The sequence below is a fragment of the Tympanuchus pallidicinctus genome, unplaced genomic scaffold (assembly GCF_026119805.1).
Source record: "Tympanuchus pallidicinctus isolate F22 unplaced genomic scaffold, pur_lepc_1.0 scaffold5, whole genome shotgun sequence".
Lineage (NCBI taxonomy): Eukaryota > Metazoa > Chordata > Aves > Galliformes > Phasianidae > Tympanuchus > Tympanuchus pallidicinctus.
The window spans coordinates 30,287,977-30,306,540 of record NW_026294769.1 but is presented as its reverse complement, the minus strand read 5'-3'; the positions used below and the strand labels follow the sequence as shown (position 1 = coordinate 30,306,540).

The 18,564-nt window shown below is 43.8% G+C and overlaps 1 protein-coding gene and 1 long non-coding RNA gene across 13 annotated transcripts in view; one reads left to right on the top strand and one right to left on the bottom strand.

Moving 5' to 3' along the window:
* The window catches only part of GREB1L (GREB1 like retinoic acid receptor coactivator), a 127,858-nt gene extending 122,792 nt beyond the window's left edge, over positions 1-5,066 (bottom strand). For 5 of the 11 annotated variants that reach the window (XM_052704537.1, XM_052704545.1, XM_052704543.1 and 2 more), the window contains exon 1: positions 4,910-5,066. The gene's annotated coding sequence lies outside the window, so the exon portion shown is untranslated. Of the gene's footprint in view, positions 1-4,273; positions 4,514-4,909 lie in introns of those variants that run through there. The other 6 variants (XM_052704548.1, XM_052704547.1, XM_052704551.1 and 3 more) reach the window with 2 other exon arrangements.
* A 484-nt stretch (positions 5,067-5,550) lies between these two features.
* LOC128091428 (uncharacterized) lies at positions 5,551-16,350 on the top strand. Of its 2 annotated transcripts, XR_008211408.1 has the most exons (4): positions 5,551-10,473; positions 10,934-11,024; positions 11,130-11,219; positions 12,492-13,009. It is a non-coding gene; the product is annotated as an uncharacterized LOC128091428 (long non-coding RNA). The 2 variants fall into 2 exon arrangements; XR_008211409.1 differs by lacking the exons at positions 11,130-11,219; positions 12,492-13,009 and adding an exon at positions 13,017-16,350.
* The last annotated feature ends 2,214 nt before the right edge of the window (positions 16,351-18,564 follow it).

Sequence of the window (18,564 nt, the reverse complement as noted above, 5' to 3'; positions counted from 1 at the left end):
CCCTTTAGGTCTTCTTTAAAATTGCACCTCTGTGAGCTGGTACCCACCGCTGACCCACTACATCTAATTTCTTACTGTCCTCAAGACCAGAATTTCCCCTCAAAGAGATTAAGATAGGAAGAGTAATGGCAACTTTTGAACAGCTTATCCCTACAAATAAATTTTAGAAAGCATTTTTGACAACACTAGGAAACCCCCACATTCTTAGAAGTCACATCCATCATAGTTGGCCTTGGCAGGAAGCTGTTAACCTTTTATCAATGCAGTGAAGGGCATGGTAGCAGTAGAAAAATCAAGATTCAACTCCTGGTGTTCAAGAATATCTCTCAGTTGAACTAAGAACTTGATTCCATGGAAGTGGTTTAAAGAAGCTACAAGATGAAGCTTCCTTCACAAAATGGCTATTCTCAACATGGACTGAAAGTGTGAGAAGACTTATGCCATGTAAGGCTCTAAAGGAAGACAGAATTTGGAGGGTTTGCTGACAAGCCACAGGGAGATTAAGTGAGGCAGAAACAGGTGCAGTAAAAGCAGATGGCACGATCTCCTGAACAGCAAGACTGAGATGCAGCTGCACACCAAAGAAACAGCAAGCAGAGAACAAGAAGTAGCAAGGTATATAGCAACAGCAGAAAGCCACTGCACTCAGGACTGGTTATGGAGATCCACAGATCACCAACAGCCAGCACAAGGTTTTGCTGCATTTGATCCTCATCCTGAGACATCAGTTACATTAAGAGGTAACAATAATGCTTCTCACAATCTGAATATCCCTTTTTCACCAGTGACTCCAGTGTAGAAGAGGTAGGTGCCCAGATTCCTCACGGCATAGAAACCAGCTGCACTAAGCTATTGAGAACAGCTTTCTCTAACTAACCTTAACAACTTCACCCTGTATGTTCCAGGAAAGTCCTATTACTTTTGGCAAGATGCACGGTTGAGCTTTAATTTTAAAGCTAGTTATATTCAGGAACTACCTTCACTTGCCTCTGAGGGCTCTGCTCAGATCACACCAAACACCTTGAACAGAGCTACTGGAGACCGTGATGGAGATGAAGAACCGGGGCACCCTTCTACAGCATTTTATAAAACCAGTCACTCCAGCGTTGTTCATGGAACCACTGTGACAGATGTCTGGTAATCTCTTAAGTAACAGTATCTTAAGCCTGCCCACACAGTTTTGTTGTTCATAGCACCATCAGTTTGAAAAACTACTTCAGAATAACATCTCTGAAATCTTACCTGGGGAATATTAAATGAAGGTTCCTATTATAGATCTTGTCATACTGACTTAAGCAGTTCCCTACCTATCCCACTGTTCTGGTGATTTTATGTCACCGCATACAGTTCTTAAAGTCTGTTCTGTTTTATCAACATTTTGTTTAGTACCATATTTGCAATTAAATATATATACACATTGATTAAATGCAAATTAACCAAAGCACTCGACAAACCCACTGTAATGTCTTCAGACAGCGTGTGGTTTGGTTTTGTTTTCTTTTTTTAATTAAACCTCTACAGTGCTATGGAAGTTAAAATGCCAGCTCAGTGGGAATTACATGAAATATATTTCGATTAAAATACTCATCTACACAATTCTCAATGGCCTCAGGTCCCAGAAGAATTCCACAGAAGCTGGACATCACAGCGTGCCCACATAAAACAGCACAAACCAGCTGACACAGTTCCAGGAGTCACTCAAAGCAAAAGTAATTATATTTTAGAGTCATTTCTAAGAAGAACTCCATACTTCTACTTGAGACACCCAAGCCAACCATAGCAGAGTAGAAAATGTGGCTGCTACTGCCACGAATAAACACTGTTTGAATTTTCTGTCACCTGCAGGTTTCTCCAGCAGACATTCTGCAGAGGCTTTGTTGTTGTCTTCTTTGGTGGTTGTTTTTTTGGTTTGTTTGAGCATTTATTTTATTAAAATGGTAGGAGTCTAACATTACTAGATAATTCACCACTATAAGCACCTTCACAACATAACTCCTTATTTTTGGGTAGATTTCACTACCTATTTGCTAGTTCAAATTCATTACCATGAGCTATATAAACCATGCTCAAAATTGCAAACGAGTCATGACTAAATGAAAATTCATTTTCCTTCACATGATAAGGAGAGAATTGGTATTTTCAGAGTTCTCAGTAGGAGGATGTGTTTGCAATATACAAGACAAAATCACCACATTAATGTGCACGTTAGTGTACACAGAGTAAAGCATGAAACCAGATGAGGTTAGGTTGGGGATTAAAAAAAAAAGAAGCAAAGCTGACTATATTAGGAAAAACATTTTTAAGGGACATCATGAGAAGACATGATTTGAGGAGAGTCAGTGATACTTATTAAAAAAAAAAACAAAACAAAACATAACCACCATGCCAATTAGTGGTAAAAATTTAGTGTCGTTTTATGATTGCCACTGTATTATGTTTCAGAATATCCAAGATATCTTAATCAGTTATTGTTTCTAATGAAGTCTAGTTCACATGACTAATTCTCTAGAAGACATTGTCAAAATGTCAAGGCTTATTACCCTTTCAATTGGCAGCCTTCTCAACAGCCTTCACAATTCTGTTTCTGAAGCAAAGGAAAACACATCTTTTGTGCCATGCACAAGAAATGATCATGCAAGTACCAGCAAAATGCAAACAAATCAAAGAGGCTACATGACTGAGTTCTGAAACCAAAAAGCTGAGCTGTTTTCTACACTATTTCATCACCCTTTTTACAAGAGTAAAGACGTGATGCCTTAATATCACGTCCAAGCTCCAGGTTTTGTTACTTACATCCTACTTACCTAACCGCCCCCTGTAGTTTCAATTAGACATGGTACTCTTCTTCACTTCCCCTCTTGATCATCGTGCCCCATTGCTAAGCACTAGTTAACAGCTGCCACATTCACCCAATGTTGGCTGCACTTCAGTGGTCACTCAAAGAATTAAATACAAAACATATGGTACAGAACCACACAGGACATAAAAGCACTTTTAAAAACCACTCAGATATGAAAGAAACAGCAGGATACATCCCTCAGTAAAATCCTTACAGCCCCTTAAATTTTCCTAAAAACACAGAAAATTATAGAGAAATTCATCAAATCATGTTTAAGCTGTCACTAATAAGGTTTTCCAGAATACATTTTTGACATTATGCCAAGTCAAGCTTTTCAGAGAACGAACAGCCCAGCATTTGTAATGTAGTAGGCTTTGCAGTACAGAGATTTTTTTCAGATTTCCCCTCAAAACCCTTTCATTCCCTATTTCCTACAGCAATTAATTACTTTCCAAACTTTCTCCTTCCTTGTAACTATGAAATACTTGACATATGAGTCACTGAACCATCAAATATCAATGCCAGTAGGGATGCTTTGGAGAAGACCTTGAACCAACCTGCTTTACTGAATTCTAAACCAACTTTTCACACTGTGATGCCGTCATGAGATCTTACAAAGCATCACGTATTGAACCAACCTACTAAAAGCTCTGTATTTGGGTTTCCTATTCCCTTTAATCTCACATCCTAGGCTTACAACCTGCCTTTTCAAAACATCATTGCTACTTGTTGTTGTTGCTACGTCCCTCCAGCCAAAAGCAACTAACAAAAAGTACCAGTGTGTACACGCAGGGCTTTTATAACTAAACTTCTTTTGTTAAAGATCTTGGGCAAGATTTGTTTCACACAAACAGACTTATTTTTCTTTGGTATGGCCAACCAGAGAGAAAAGCCAAACCCAGTGAAGCATCCAGTGTTTAACAGCACGGAGAGCTCTGAGCCGTCCTCCCCTTGTCACACACAGAGCTACATCCTGAACTGAAACAGGCACCTACTGCCTTCCCTCATTCACACAAAGGAAAACGTATGCTTCATTTATTCCTAAGACGTCAAGAAATAAAGTCCGCTTTATTCTCCAAGGGCCTTTATTGCAATCTTTAAAAAAAGCTCTTTATAACAAAGCATTGACGGCACACGGAGAATCTGAAGTATCACTTCAGGACCAAAAGCGTCACTCGGTGGCAAAGTCGCAAGCGTCAAAGGAAGCCAAACACAGTCATACTTACAGTGTCACATCTTCGGGGTGATTAAAGGAGAAAATTACCCAGAAAAAGGAGCAGGGAGCATTTTTTTGGCTCGGTAGGTCAGAAGCATTCTGCACTTTAAATGCATTTGCCCATCGATGATTCTAACGCGGCAGAATGCGGGCAGCCCTGTGGCCTAGCCAAACGGCAACCAGTGGACACAACCCGACGGCTTAAAGAAAGTTTTCACCTTTCGGACGCTTCAGAAAGGAGCCAAGCAGCGTTTGGAAGGGCAAAGTCTCACTGCTTTCCAGACGCTTCCGAGAGCGGGAGGCGCAGCTAATAAATCTGTCAGCTGCTTTCGAGCAGCGATATCTACTTGAGCCGTTTTGTTGGTGGTGGGTTTTTTCCCCCTCCTGCGCTCAGGCCCTCGCAGCTCGGGCCTCCCACCTCAAATCCGCCGAGCGGCACCGCGCCCTCAGCACCGCTCCTCAGCCCCGCGCCGAGACGCGCCGGCCCGGCCCGGCCCTCCGCAGCACCCCGCGCCCACAGCCGAGCCTCCCGCAGCGGGGGGAGCCCCCTGCCGGCGGCAGCCCGCGCGGCAACGCCGCAAGCCGAGCTCCTTGCCCGCCGCCCTCCGCCGGAGCCACCTGCACCCCCCCGCACCCCGCCCACCTCCGCCGGCTGTGGCGCACGGCGCTCCGAGCGCTGCTCTCCCACGGACGCCGCTCGCCGTCCCCGGCCCGGAGCCCGCCCGGGGCAGCGCATTGGCAGCCGCCGGTGACAGCGACGGCGGGGCGAGTGGCGCCGAGTTCCGCACCGCTACCTTTGTGCCCTTCCCGAGAAGAGGCGAGAACGCGAAGGGAGCCCCGAACCGCTGCCTTACCTCGCCGGGCAAGGAGAGCGGGACTTGAACGCTTTCCTTCCACACCTCCCTCACTTTTTTTTCTTTTTTTCCCCCCTCCCCAAAGCCGCCCCCTCGCTGCGAGCAGCGCCACTCGGCAGCCCCGCCGCCGTCTCCCTGCGGGTCTCGGTCTCTCTCGCTCTCCACTGGGAAGAGAGGAGGGGAGAGGAGGGCAAGGGAGGGAGGAGAAGGGGGCGGTCCCGCAGGTGCCGCCCCTCCTGCGCTGCTCTGACAGCGGGGACCGGGGGTCGGCGGAGACTGAGGGTGTGCTCAGAGCAGCGGAGCTGAGGGGAGGCCTGATGGCGGCTGCAGCTCCTCGCAGGGAGCGGAGGGGCAGCGCTCAGCTCTGCTCTGTGTGGCAGTGGCAGGGCCAGAGGGAACGGCATGGAGATGTGTGAGGGGAGGGCAGCTGGGAATGAGGGACAGGTGCTGTAGCACAGGGCGGTGGGCATGGGACGGGCTGCACAGGGCTGCGGGCACAGTGCTGGAGTTCAAGGAGCGTTTGGACCATGCTCTCAGACATAGGGTTAGATTTTGGGCAGCCCTGTGTGGAGCCAGGAGTTGGACTTGATGGAGAAGGCAGAAGATGGCACTGGGCAATGTGCAATTTCCTTCATGAGAGGCAGTGGTATGAGCATGGTTTATCATCAGAAGGTTCAGCTCACATCTTGTTTTGGAGTTGGTTAGAGATTGAGGTAGCTCACAAGTGGTAAGGTAGGAACTGGAAGAGCTGAGTGAGCTGGGAGGGTGCCGGAAGCAGAACAGAAAAGAGCACCGTGAGCGTACTTGTGAGGAGATTAAACTGAACAGGGCCAGGGCAAGGCAGACAGCTGAGAGGACCTGAGTGTATTGAAGGCAATGGACAGAGAACGTTCTGGAACATTTCAGGCTGTAAGGGGTGACAGTCTTTGTGGAGTTTGTGCACACTGGGGTTTGAACTCCTAGTGTGCATAAAGACGAAGGTCAGATTTAGTTGGAGCGTGGGTAGGGGGCTGGAAATGCAGCAGGGCACTCGGAGGGTAAACAGCCATTGAAAACGGCAGAAAAATGATTTCACCTTTTCCTCCTTTTACCTTTGAGTAAGCTACCATGCAAGTCACCACCTCCTCTTTTTCATTTTCCCCTTTTCAAAGTATATTCCTGAACCTTTTTTTTCCCTCAAGACCATAAGCATTAAAAGCTTATACAGCGTCTCACCTTTATGACTCAACAGCTGAAGAAAAGATAAACATCACAGTAACAAAAGAAAGTGGTAGTTTTGTTTTTATTTGCCAGCAACTTGTTGCTGTGTGACATTGAGAGGCATCAGGTGTTCAGTATTTTCTCACATCCTTTTCTTTTGTCTTTGCTTGCTGAAATGTTGAGTTCCAGCTTTATAGCTAGTGCCCTCATTACCACAAATAATGAGAATTTTACATCAAAAGGGAGTAGAGAAAAAAACTGTCCCTACCTCTTGGAGAGGGTAGAGATTGCTCAGAGATGGCATGGCACTGCACTACTTCTGCATGCTCCAGCAACAAGCAATGGGTTTCTGTCTAACAGATTATGTAGATGTCTGTGATTATTCAACAAGGTTAACCTTTTTATTTATTAATCACTCTCTAGTAGACATTAAGGAGGCTTTTTTTCACTATTGGTTCTGTTTTGTTTTACCTTGAGTTGAGCACTGCTTTTTTACAATGAGCTGATTTGTGGTTCCTTTCACTGATGAGGAACAGCTGAGGCTGTAGAAATGCATGCGCACATCTGTGTAGGTATGTTGGAGACCGAAGGTTGGGACAAGTTGGTAGGCAATCTTTGAAACAAACACGCCAGGGAAAAGCCTTGACATGCAACAAATATACGCAAATGTACCTCACTGCTTTGTATGCACCCATGTGAGTACATACTTCTGTATACATGTTTTTTTTCTGCCAGCTTCTTTGGCTACAACCGTGTCCCACGACCTTCCATATGCTCCCATGCTACAGTTCTCAGGAACAGAGTAGCTGTTAAGTAATGGACTGTTCACATACTTGAATTGCTTAGAGCTATGCTTCAGCTGTGGGTTACTGAAGACATGCCTCCATTAGCCCGATCTGGTTTCTGTGTATTTGCAAAGTTGTTAAAATATGACCCTTCACAATAGATGGCTAAAACTTTAGCCAAAGTGGAGTTCAAGAGAATCTGCTAAGTCAGATCAGGCTTTTAGGCCAAGTCCTAAAGCTTTGCAGCTTTGCCTCTAAATGGTTCTAAATGGTACACTTTATTTCCTGGAAACTTGCAAGTTGATCGTTGCTAAAGAGTTTAGACTGCTGTTCTAGCATGTTCACTTGTATGTTGTAGATATCAACATGCTTCAAAATACGAAGAAATTGAGCAATATCAGTGTCAGCCCTCTAACCTAATGTTGCCATGTTACTCTGGACAGATTCAGACAGTAATATAATCATTGCTTTAAAAAGCTCATGAGAGATTTGAAAGCGTATCAAGGTGCTTGTAAGATACCTGCTATAGCATGCTGTCATTCTAACCTAGACGACTTAGTTATGCCTAAATCAATCCCTGCTTAATTTTACTTTAATTTTACTTTTACTTTACTACTGCATGATTTTTTTTTGGTTGCTTACATATAATAATTATTTTTTTTTTTTTATTTGGACTTCTTTTTTTAAAGGAAGAAACATTCATTATATGTTTTCTTCTGACTTTCCATTTTGCGTGTTAAAATTTACAGCTTGTAGGGTGGTTTCATCTGTGCCATCTGCATGCCATATTGTACATCAGATGGTGGGATAAAATCTGTAACAAGAACATTTTGGGACGCTAAAGTCTTTCAGGATTTGAAGTAATGATATTCACAGCACGAATGTGTGGAGCCACTCACATAACTGAAATAGAAGACATAGAATGCCAAAGCAGCTGCTGAGTGAAAGAGAGACCACACAGTTGGGGAAGCATACAAGCAGCGAGGACAAAAGAACATTTGAGGGAACAAGAAAGTGCAACTTCAGGCAGTGAGAAACTGGAGTCAATCACTGGGAATTACTGACAAGCAGCCATGCGCCCACACAGAGATTAGAGTCTCACTTTGGGATGCAATGTGAATTAATACTGATGTAAAGAGTCAGTATCAAAAAGGCACCTGGCTTAGTGTTTTCTGATCCCTGACTAGGCAACTTCGTCATTTATTGTTGGGTTTTAGACATGTTCACAGTCACAAAGTAGGACACCATTACCTGTACTAACTTCTGTTAGAAAAGACTGCCTAAGAACTAACTATGATGTTATAGTTTGTGCAAGGATTGATGGGGCCCAATGGAACTCCAGATGTTGATAGGTATACTTCAGTCTTGAGCCCTCACAATAGATTTCATTTGCCCCTGCCTTTAAGTATCTCTTCACTTTCCTTGAGATCTCTGGTTTAAAGAGCAATAGGAATAAGATCCCGTTAAATGTACTATGTTTAATATTGTGGCTAGTAGGAATTGCCAGTTCTCCCCTTTCTAGCTATGAGTGCAAACTTCTCAACAATTTTCAACAACTTTCAAACTTTTCAATATATTTTATTTTTAGTGAAAGCAGTCTGTTCATCTTAGATCATCCTGAACCAGAGCTTGTATTTTATATTTGTCTTGCCTGTTACATTTGCTGGTGACTCAACATTTCCAACTTCAGAAGTCAGGTTTCAAGAAATGAAACAAATACAAATAGCAACAAAAGGGAACTCTGCTTTATTTTTTTGATATTCATGAGCTATGAATGTCCCACATACTGGAAGCAATAATTTTTTTCCTAGAAATATTAGTATGAAGGTTTTATTTGATCCAACCTACCAAACTGTTGATATTAAGCTTTATCTGAGAAAGGTGTCTGAATTCCACAGACCCAGTCTTGCAGATGTAAAAACTGATGGCAAACTTTGCTTTGACTACCTTTGTTGGGGCCATAGCAAGTCCCACTATCCTGATGGGTAATTCTGATCGAGCCTTCTGTGTAACTTTCATTTTTCTGTGTGAATCACAATGGTCTCTTATGATTTAGTATACCTTTTTCTTTTATTATTGTCATGAATTATTCCTTCTCTGGTTGTGATACTGTAAAGTTCTGTTGGGTATGTTTAAAGTCGAGGCACTGATGAAATGGGCACAATCCAGATTAGCTATTCCCTGAAGAATGCTTCTTCTAAATGGACATCTAAACAGATGTTTAGGATGAAACAGAAGCAATGCTGAAGATGGGGAGCTGGAGTGTATAAAATTAAATGGGTTTACTGCAGAAAAACGGTACCATTTAGGGCAGAGCTAGGAGCAGAATTCAAGTCTCTTGATCAGCCACTGCTTTAATTCCAATGTCATCTATCTAGGATTAAAAAGGGCTTTAAGGAACATCTAGTTCCAGCCACCTGCCATGAGCAGAGGCACCTTCCACTAGATCAGGGTGCCCAAAGCCCCGTTCATCCTGGCCTTGAACATTTCCAAGAACGGAACTCTCCTGGTAGTTTCACTGTAGCACCAGTGGCACACAAAGACTGTTCCTTCCTGATCTTGATAGGAGTTTGCAGAATGAGCACGTTCAGAGATAATCATGTCACAAAAAGAAAAAGGTGGTTACATAGAAGCTCTGAAGCTAATCACTAGAATGTCAGTCTCAGTGGGAATTACAGCCAACTTCTCATTTTTTCCAGAGCTTTCTGTAAAATACTTGGTATTGCAATATCAACTCTTGTTTACAGGCTCACAACAGTACTCTTCTAGACACAGTAGGATGCTTTTTCCTTTTCTCAGAAGCATAGACCTAACAGCAGACTGTGCCACCAAAAGGTAAAAGGCATTATCCTGCCTAAATTTAAGTTTTTCTTTGAAAAGGAAGAGCATTTTGCTCCTGTACTGCACAAGAGACTCAGTAACAATGCTTCTCTGTATCGTTTATAAAATTCAACTTTGTTTCAGATAAGGCAATGCAAAAGGGCTTCCCATTTCTTAGACTGAGAGAAGTACTGTGAAAAATCAAGTTTTGTGTTAAAACTGTGTAAGCTACCATTTCTCATAGCTGAGCCTTTACAGAGGCTTTATGGTTTGGGGTTTTTTTTGGTATACAGTTTGCTTTTATCATTCATTTTCAAAATTCATGAGTATTTCTGATTATTTATTTATTTATTTATTTATTTGTAATTAAGCTGTGTAGTAAAAAAGATATACTAGAATGTGGCTGATTGAAATGTAAGTAGTTTTCACCTGTCTTTGAAAACACGGATAGGACACCAGTATTCCTCTACTGCTAAACACATAATCTAATCAAACTCTATTTTACTCTCTAGAGTGAAATAATCCTTTTAAATAAGGCTTACTTAGAGAGGAGGTAGAGATGTCTAACTTGCAGCCACTTGAAATTTTAGCCTCATCTGTCTTTACTTACACAATGAAAGTAACTTGTCAACTCTGGTTTCATCCTGTTCTGAATTGAACACCTTTGGAATGCACACCCTCTCCCCAATTCTCTTCTTTGACTTCTAGGGAGCTTGAAGACCACACTGAGCCTGCACACCTCTACAACATAGCTATCAGGTGAGTGCAGCCATTCTCCTGTCATACCACTGATCACATGGTGCACATATCTAAAACATTCCCACTGTTGTTCTCTGATGCACACAGTAGAAGCACTCACAGGTCTTCTCTGAAGATCTGTCCCCTGGCTTGCTCGTCAGAGATGAGAAAAGTACTTTCATATTAGCTGTTAAATTCTGACCTCACAAAAGCTTGCTTTGTTGTTGTCTTGTTGTTTTTGTTTTTTGGGGGAGTTGGTTAGATGGTTTGGTTTGTTTCAGTGGTAAATCTCATTTAAATTCCAAATTTGCAGCACTTGTTGCAGTTTTTATTGGTAAAAGCAGTGAATCTCATCAAAGTAAATGCATCGGTGCTGGCTAATGCTTGTTGGATATTTGCTCTGCAACTACATGCAGAATAGCAGTGAGCTGACTTGCCGTTTTATTTTTGCTGCCTGTAATCAGTTATTTGCTCTTTGTAGGTGCATGAACTATCAAGAATGTAACACTAAGTGTAGAAAATGGCCCTGAATCCATTGTGGAGCCAAGGCGTGGAAACTGGGCATTTTAAAGGTATAAACCTAAAATGCCACAATTACAGTATTTGTGTGTTAACATTCATACTGCAAAGCATTGTTAGCATTTTAAAAATGGATTGACTTTTTTTTTTTTCTGCAGCCTATAATCTGTGGAAGTTTATCTATTCAGGGCATCACATTTTCCTCTTGGTTTGCGACTTCATTTTGTTTTGTTGCCAAAAGGTCAGAGGTGCGTTTGAGCTTTTTGGGTTTTCTGAGATGGAAAATATTTTTAAGACGAGGCGGCGGAGGCTGGACAAGCCCAACCATGCTTGGTTTTGTCACTGCTGTCTTTACACAGACAAAATTCCTGCTTAAAGTAGCTTACAGCAAACTCCCAGACCTGTGTAGCTGCCAGAACTAACAGTCTGTTCCCTCCCAGTTTCCTACTGGCTCCATGCACGTCACAGTAGGCCTTATCCCAATGAGAAGCTGAGCTGCTGAGCGGAGCTAGTGCGGCGTTCACAGTGTCCTAACAGGCACAGGTGCTCTTGGGAGCAGACCTCTCTCACAGTCTTCTGGAGGCAGATCTCTGAGCCTGCCTACTCCCATATTTACAAATTCCCCGACTTCCTAAGAGGTTTTACATGAGTGTGAATGCAGACACACCTTGGCTGGGTTGTCTCCAAGCACAGAAAGCCAGGTAGGCATGTGCCGCAGGGCATGACATGCCTTTCCCATAGCCATAGCTTCCTCCAGAGCTCCAGAAACACGTCTAGCAGCCACCACGCCTCCGTGGGGAGCTCCTGGGGTCCTCACATTGAGCTGCCTTAACCTGCACTGTGCAGGTGTGCAGGCACTGAGGGTTTTAGCTGCTTGCTCCCGGCTGGCTCTTGTTTTTCAACCAGAAAAAACCACAGTGTTAAATGCTGCAGTGTCTGTATGACTACAGTCCTATTCGCAGAAATAAATCTGTATATGAGTAATCTTGTATTGATTACATATGCTTTTATCTTCCTACTATCCCTGTTATTCTCCTATGAGTAATTCTCCTGAGATGTCAATTTTGTTTAATGCACAAGAAAAATTTGGGTTTAAATTCCGAGTTACGTTTTACTTAGGGATCAGGGAAATTGGTTGTTCTGTAAGAGTTGGTATCATGCACCAGCTCTCTGTATTCAGCATATACGGTGCTACCAAACACGCAGTCAGTGAGGAAAATTTGCTAGCCATGCACTGTACAGATTTTTAATTCCCATCTGTCTTCTGTGGTCATCAGAGTAGCACATCCAGTGGAGGGTCCCCACGTGCAATTTGCCAGCAATCCACGATGGGATTCAGATTCAGGTTTGTCAGCAGGGAAGGCTGCTGTGCTAACTTGCTCTATCTGTTTATCTGAGCACCTGCAGCAGCCAGAATAACCCTCAGTCCTGGCTCTGGCAGTGTGGGATCCTCATGACTACAATGTGAAGTTTCAGATCCTTTCTTATTTACATATTGGGTCATTGGGTTTCTTTTACAGGTTTCTTGGTACCTCCTGCTGATGAGACAGAGAGCAGATTGCTATTGCCATCTGGAGGGAAGGAAATCTGGCTGTTTGCACTGCTGAGTAGAAATTTGCTAAAAGCAGCTGTAAGGACAAAGAAAATCCCTATGGCTACAGAAACTATAGTCATTAATGCTGTTGATTATTTCCAACATAAAACTCTAATTAAGAATTACGTTACCAGTTAATCTCCATTCATTTAATTATTATGTATTTACTGTGTAGAGCAGCCTCTGTTCCAGCAGCTCCAGAGAAAGGGTAGGTCCAGGTTATGCAAAACAAATTCCTCTGGGTTTTCTAGTTTGCTTACAAGAGTTTTTGTTCATCTGAAGTAACAAAAAGCCAGCTATGTCTCTTACTATGTCTGCTTGTGACATTTATCAATTTATAAACTTGAAATAAAATATTTAACCACATAAAGGAAACTTCTGCTTCTACAGAAGGGCTGCTTTCAGATTGGTAATCCCAATCGTCTGTATTTCCTTCTTCCTTTGCTTTTAGTGTCGCCAGATATCTCTGCTCCTGGTGTCTGGGTCCTCTCTACATCTGCTCTGATTGTCAGCACCAGGGACTTGAATGTTATGCAGAAGGAAACTGGAAAATCACAAGACTTTAAGGTATTGATTTCCAAATAAAACTGAGGGTGAGGAGAAAAGTACACTGTGAGTGGAAGGTTTCAGGAAGGAAATCTATTGACAGTGAGAGCTGAAAGTGGATGCTAGGAGTGGCTTATAAAATCCTTCAAGAGATACTACAAGGGAGGGAACCAGAAATTAATGAAATTGTTTTTGCCATGTGTGGATGGACAAGAAATGGAGACGGGCAAACACAGCACTTGTTACTGGTTGAAACAGTCTTCTCTGGCTTCATCAAATGCTTTGGCCTACTACCTGTTCTTTTCACTGCCAGCTGACTGGGAGTAGTGCTTCCATTCACAACCTATCTGGTTTCACTGGAGTGGGGTTGCTGAGCAAGGAGTTGGACCAAAAGCAAGCTGAAGAATGTGAGGCCACCTCCCCGCAAAGAAGCTTGTCCTTCATCACATCATGATTGAGCACTCCCCTTCCTACTGCAAGCACTTACCTGCTGGGGAACAAGAAGGGAAATTCCACCAGGAAGCTAGGGAAGAAAGACTTCAGTGCCTCTGGCTGCCCAGAGAGACCAATGATTCCCCATCCGGGGGCACATTTAGAGCTCGGCCCTGGTCTGAGCAGAGGGGCTGGAGTAGGTGCTCTCCCTTTCTTCTTTCAGTAAGCAACTGTGTACGGCCTCAGTAAAGAAGATGGGACAGTTTTAGGTGCTTTCAGCTTCCCAGCAATATCAACTCTGCTGTTGTAGCTAACATGAAAAAACTAACAACAATGAAGTGTGAAGATGTGGATGGCTTGCATAGATGTAAATACACAGACACACAGAAGCACTGGCTTTACCTGCTCTGTGGGAAAGCAGTCCAACAGCAAAATGTGAGGGCGGAGGGAGGGGTGCTTGAGGTTGAAGAAACTCTTGGAAAAAGCACAAATTCTTAACAGATTTTGTTTCCAAGATGCTTGTATGGAGCCACTGTAGCAAAACAAGCAAGCCTGAATGAATGGAAGGCAATGTAACAGGCACTGAGTGCTGGTTGCACTACTCAGTTACATGCTCACCCCTTTCTCCCTGCTTCTCCTTTCCTGGGAGTGCCAGAGGGACTAAATAAATGGGGGGCAAACTTTATAATGTCTTTTACTGTGCTATTTTCAGAATTCCAATTAAAAACATCTTCAAACATTAATTCTGGACCTCAGAAATATATAAAGGTTTACATATTTAGGATGACTATTGTAAAGGGCATGATTTCCATCCAAGGGGAAAGATTTGCAGACCCTGACTTCACGTGTACTTAGTTACACCTATGAACAAAATTCAGGTACATTGAATGGTTCCAGGAAAAAAAATCTGATACTTCTCAGAAAACAGTCTTTCAGATAAAATAAAAACCCTTTGCTTTCTCAAATTGTATCATGCTAGCCCCTAATTTACACCACTTTCTTGGCCATAAGTGAAGTCCCTTGGAGCATCAGAAGTGCCTTCTCATGTGCTCTGTCTGGGTTTTGTGCAGCAGGATTAAACCAACTTTTCCCCTGGTCATTCAACAACATCCTGAGCCCAGGAGAACTAGACCCAGTATTTCAGCATCGTGGTGAGGTTCTCTGTTAACCCAGCTCCTGTCTCCTCTGCCTGCATATCTGAAGATTTCATCATCATTTAGGTCCCTCTTGCAGTGGGAGTTTCTGTTCAGCTCCTATGTCCTTCTTTTCTGAATCATTTCCAGAGCTTCAGAATCTAGTTTCCATCTTACTGCGGTGGCATTCATTCTCTGTTTCTAGACATAGAGCTTCATGTTTACCTGTAATAAACTAATACATCACATGCTTGCTTTCTGTTTAGTGCTGATTACATCAGTGACCTATTTTCATTTCAGTTCCTCTGGTATTCATGTCTGTGGCAATATGATGGCTTTGTTTTCTTCTGTATCACAAATTAAAATGGGCATTGGCCAGTAAACAACTCCCATGGTGCTCCCCTCCTTAACACCCCTCTGGTCAATGGCTCATTGTGTCACATTCAGATTAAAAATTGGGTTAACCAGTTTCTGAACCATCCAGTCAATTAATTTTCTACAACTTCTTGGCCAAATAATTGTGCACAACAAAAGCCTCGTGCTTTATAGGCATTTACTATATGAACAGAACTGTTTTTATGAAGTAAGCTCTTACTCCTCATAGCACGTTAGCTCAGCATAATCTACTTTCTGTAAATCCATGCCAGTTGGCATAAATAGCCTCTATTTCTTTTTATTTTGTGATCTAATAACACAGGCATTTTGGCCAACATTCTTGTTAGACTATGAACATCCATAGGCTCATAGCCAGCATAATGGTGAATAGTCCATAGCCTGAAATGGCCTGGGCTCTCTTGCACACCTTTCAAAACACTGTTCCAGGGTGCCCTTCTTTCTCCGTCCCTGGAGATCCCTTAGACTTCCAGTTCTTCTGAAAGTGGCATTTAGTGGCTCACAGTGTTCTTCAGTAAGCTGTTTGAAACTTCAAGGATACTAATGGTACAAGTTTTCCAATTTTAGGATGCCTGATAGCAGCAGCTGTTGTTTGAGCCTTTTGAGGCATCTGCTTTCTCACCAGCCATGTGGCCAGACATAGCTTGCTTTTTTCAACCATCTCAGTGGATTAAGATGCATGCAGCACACTGCATTGCATTGCACTATTGCTCAGCCCATACATGTGGGTATGAAGCAAGTCTTCCTGAGGCCTCACTGCCTCCGTAGCTCACCTGAGAGAGATTCCAGTTGAAGAGATTCTTAAACAACAAAACTGGATCTCTGTTTGCTTCGACCAATCATGAGTCACTGTAGTTGGCATTAAGTGCCAGCACTACATTCAGTACAGCAGGGCTGCCATTCATCTTTTCCCACTTCTCTTCATCCACTGCTCTTGGAATGGGACATTGTCAGCCAATGCCAGCAGTGAGATCTTTGGCAGCCACGAGGTTGGATCACCACTGGCTGCCCTTCTTGGCCGGCTCCATATGGAAATGCTAGAGTGAGGGTGACTGGATGCTCTCATAAGCAAGCAGCACCAAGGATGTCCTAATCCCACAAAAGATTTCCAGTTCACATAAGTGCATGATTTTTAAAAAGACATATAATGGCTTTAGAATGGAATGGAATGGGATAGGATAGGATAGGATAGGATAGGATAGGATAGGATAGGACAGAGTAGTGTAGTGTAGTCTTCAAAGATCATCACATCGAACCACCGTGCAGTTCAAAAAGCTAAAGCACAGTGAGGGCACTGACAAAATGCCTTGAACACCGACAGGCATGGGGCACCAACCATCTCTCTAGAAAGCCTGTTCCAGGCTTTGATCCCCCAAAGGGTAAAGAGATGTTCCCCAGTGCCCCAGTTCCCCAGTAGCCTTCCCTGGAGTTCTCTGCCTTTCCCCTCCTGCCATTGGTTTCCAGGAGCAGAGCCCAGCACCTCTCTCTGCTTCCCCTCCTCTAGGAGCTGTAGAGAGCAGCAAGGTTGCCTCTCAACCTCTTTTCCAGACTGGACAGCCTGATATCCATGGCATTTCACAGGAAATGCCTCCCAGCCCTGCTTTGTTGCCCTTATCTGGATGCTTTCAATGACTTTGTCATCCTTTTTAAACTTTGGAGACCGGTACTGCACGTGATATTCCAAGTGAGTCCACACCAAGTATAGCAGGAGAGTCACCTCTTTTGACCAGCTGCCTGCGCTGTGCTTAATGCACCCCACAATGCATTTTGCCCTCTTGGCTGCCAGGCACACTGCTGCTCACACTGAGCTGCTGGCACCAGCAGCCCCAGCTTCCTGCTGAGCTGCTCCTCAGTCTGTCCCCAGCGCAGCGCTGCTCCATCCCAGGCTCAGCACGTGGCGTTTTCCTTTGCTGCACTTTGTGCCACTGATGATTGTCCAATGCTGCAATGTATCTTGATGCCCCTGAAAGGCCTCGCAGCCCTCCAGGGAGTCAGCAGCACTTCCCAGCTTCACGTGTCACCAAACTTGATGGAGCAGAGGATACACTCTGCCCCTGCCTCCAGATCACCAGCAACTGCTCCTGAAAGGAGATTGTGGTGAGGTGGAGATCGGCCTCTTCTCCCAGGTAACAGTGATAGGACAAGAGGGATGGCAGTAAGTTGCTCTAGGGGAAGTTCAGGTTGCATATTAGAAGAAATTTCTTATCAGAGCGGTGAGGCTGTGGCACAGGCTGCCCAGGGAGGTGAGGGAGTCACCATTCCTGGAGGTGTTATAGAGTTATGTGGATGTGGCACAGAGGGATGTGGTCAGTGGTCATGGTGGTCAGTGGGAGGTCAGTGGGGTGGGCTGATGGTTGGAATAAATGTTCTTAGCGGTCTTTTTGCCTTCTTTTCATCCACCAATCACGTAACCTTATCGTAGAAGGAAATCACCTGAACACATGATGATGATTTTCATCTCGAAATATTTAGTGGCTTTCAAACAGATGCTCACGGCTTCCTAACAACGTCGGTGTCTCCCAAAGAAAGGCACGCAGCGCTCCGATGCGCTCAAGTCGGGTGAGCGCTGCTCCGCGCCCGGCCCGGCCCCGCACTGCCGCCCAGCGGTGCCTGCCCACGCCGCGCCCACGCCGCTCCGCTCGGGTCTTCGTGCTCTGCTCGTAGCCGGCCCGCTCTCAAAGAAAGCACGGGGCTGATACGGCGGGGAGGATGAAAGTAAAACACGGGACTCGGAGGCAAAGTAGGAGGCAGCAAGGAGTGGCTGCAGCACGGAGACTGAAGGGGCTCTGACTTGAATATCCCACCGAAGGACACTGGTGATGAGGCCCAGCATACGGGGAGATCCATTAAAGCTCAAGCACTGACAGTATCAGAACAAGCCACAAGCCCACCTGCACAGAGTTAACATTGCTTCAAACATATTTCAGCTAAAATCACAGAGTCATTAAGATTGGAACAGGCCTCTAAGATTGTCTAGTCCAACCACCATTTCTCACCAAAACATTTTAGAGGATGTGTCTGCAAGCTGTTGTTCTGATACTACACATCCTAAAGCTAAATCTTCTGTGTCCTGAGATTGTAGGTATTTAAAATGTATTCATTTTTTTTCTCTCTGTGTTTCTTATCTGATCACTGGCCCTGTGCCTTTTGCATTGTACTGTGCAAAATAGCCATTACCCACATTTTAGGAGAAGAGTGTAAGAAATCTCTTAGCAATACTGGAAAATGCTAAGCAATTTCATTGAACTAGTTGGCTGGGGATCATTCACAAACATAACTGTGGCATATTTAAGTTGGTTTTTAGAACCAAACCCCCAAATGAAAATTTAGAAGTACTTGAAAAGCGAAAAGAAGCAAGGATGAAGACACTACTTTTTTACCCTTCAAGCAGGAAAGATTTTCTGGTAAAAGGTACCAAACAAATGATTAGCCTTTCTGTTGCACATTTCAAACCCGGATTTTAAAGTATTCTGGTTGGATGTTTCTCCTTTGAAA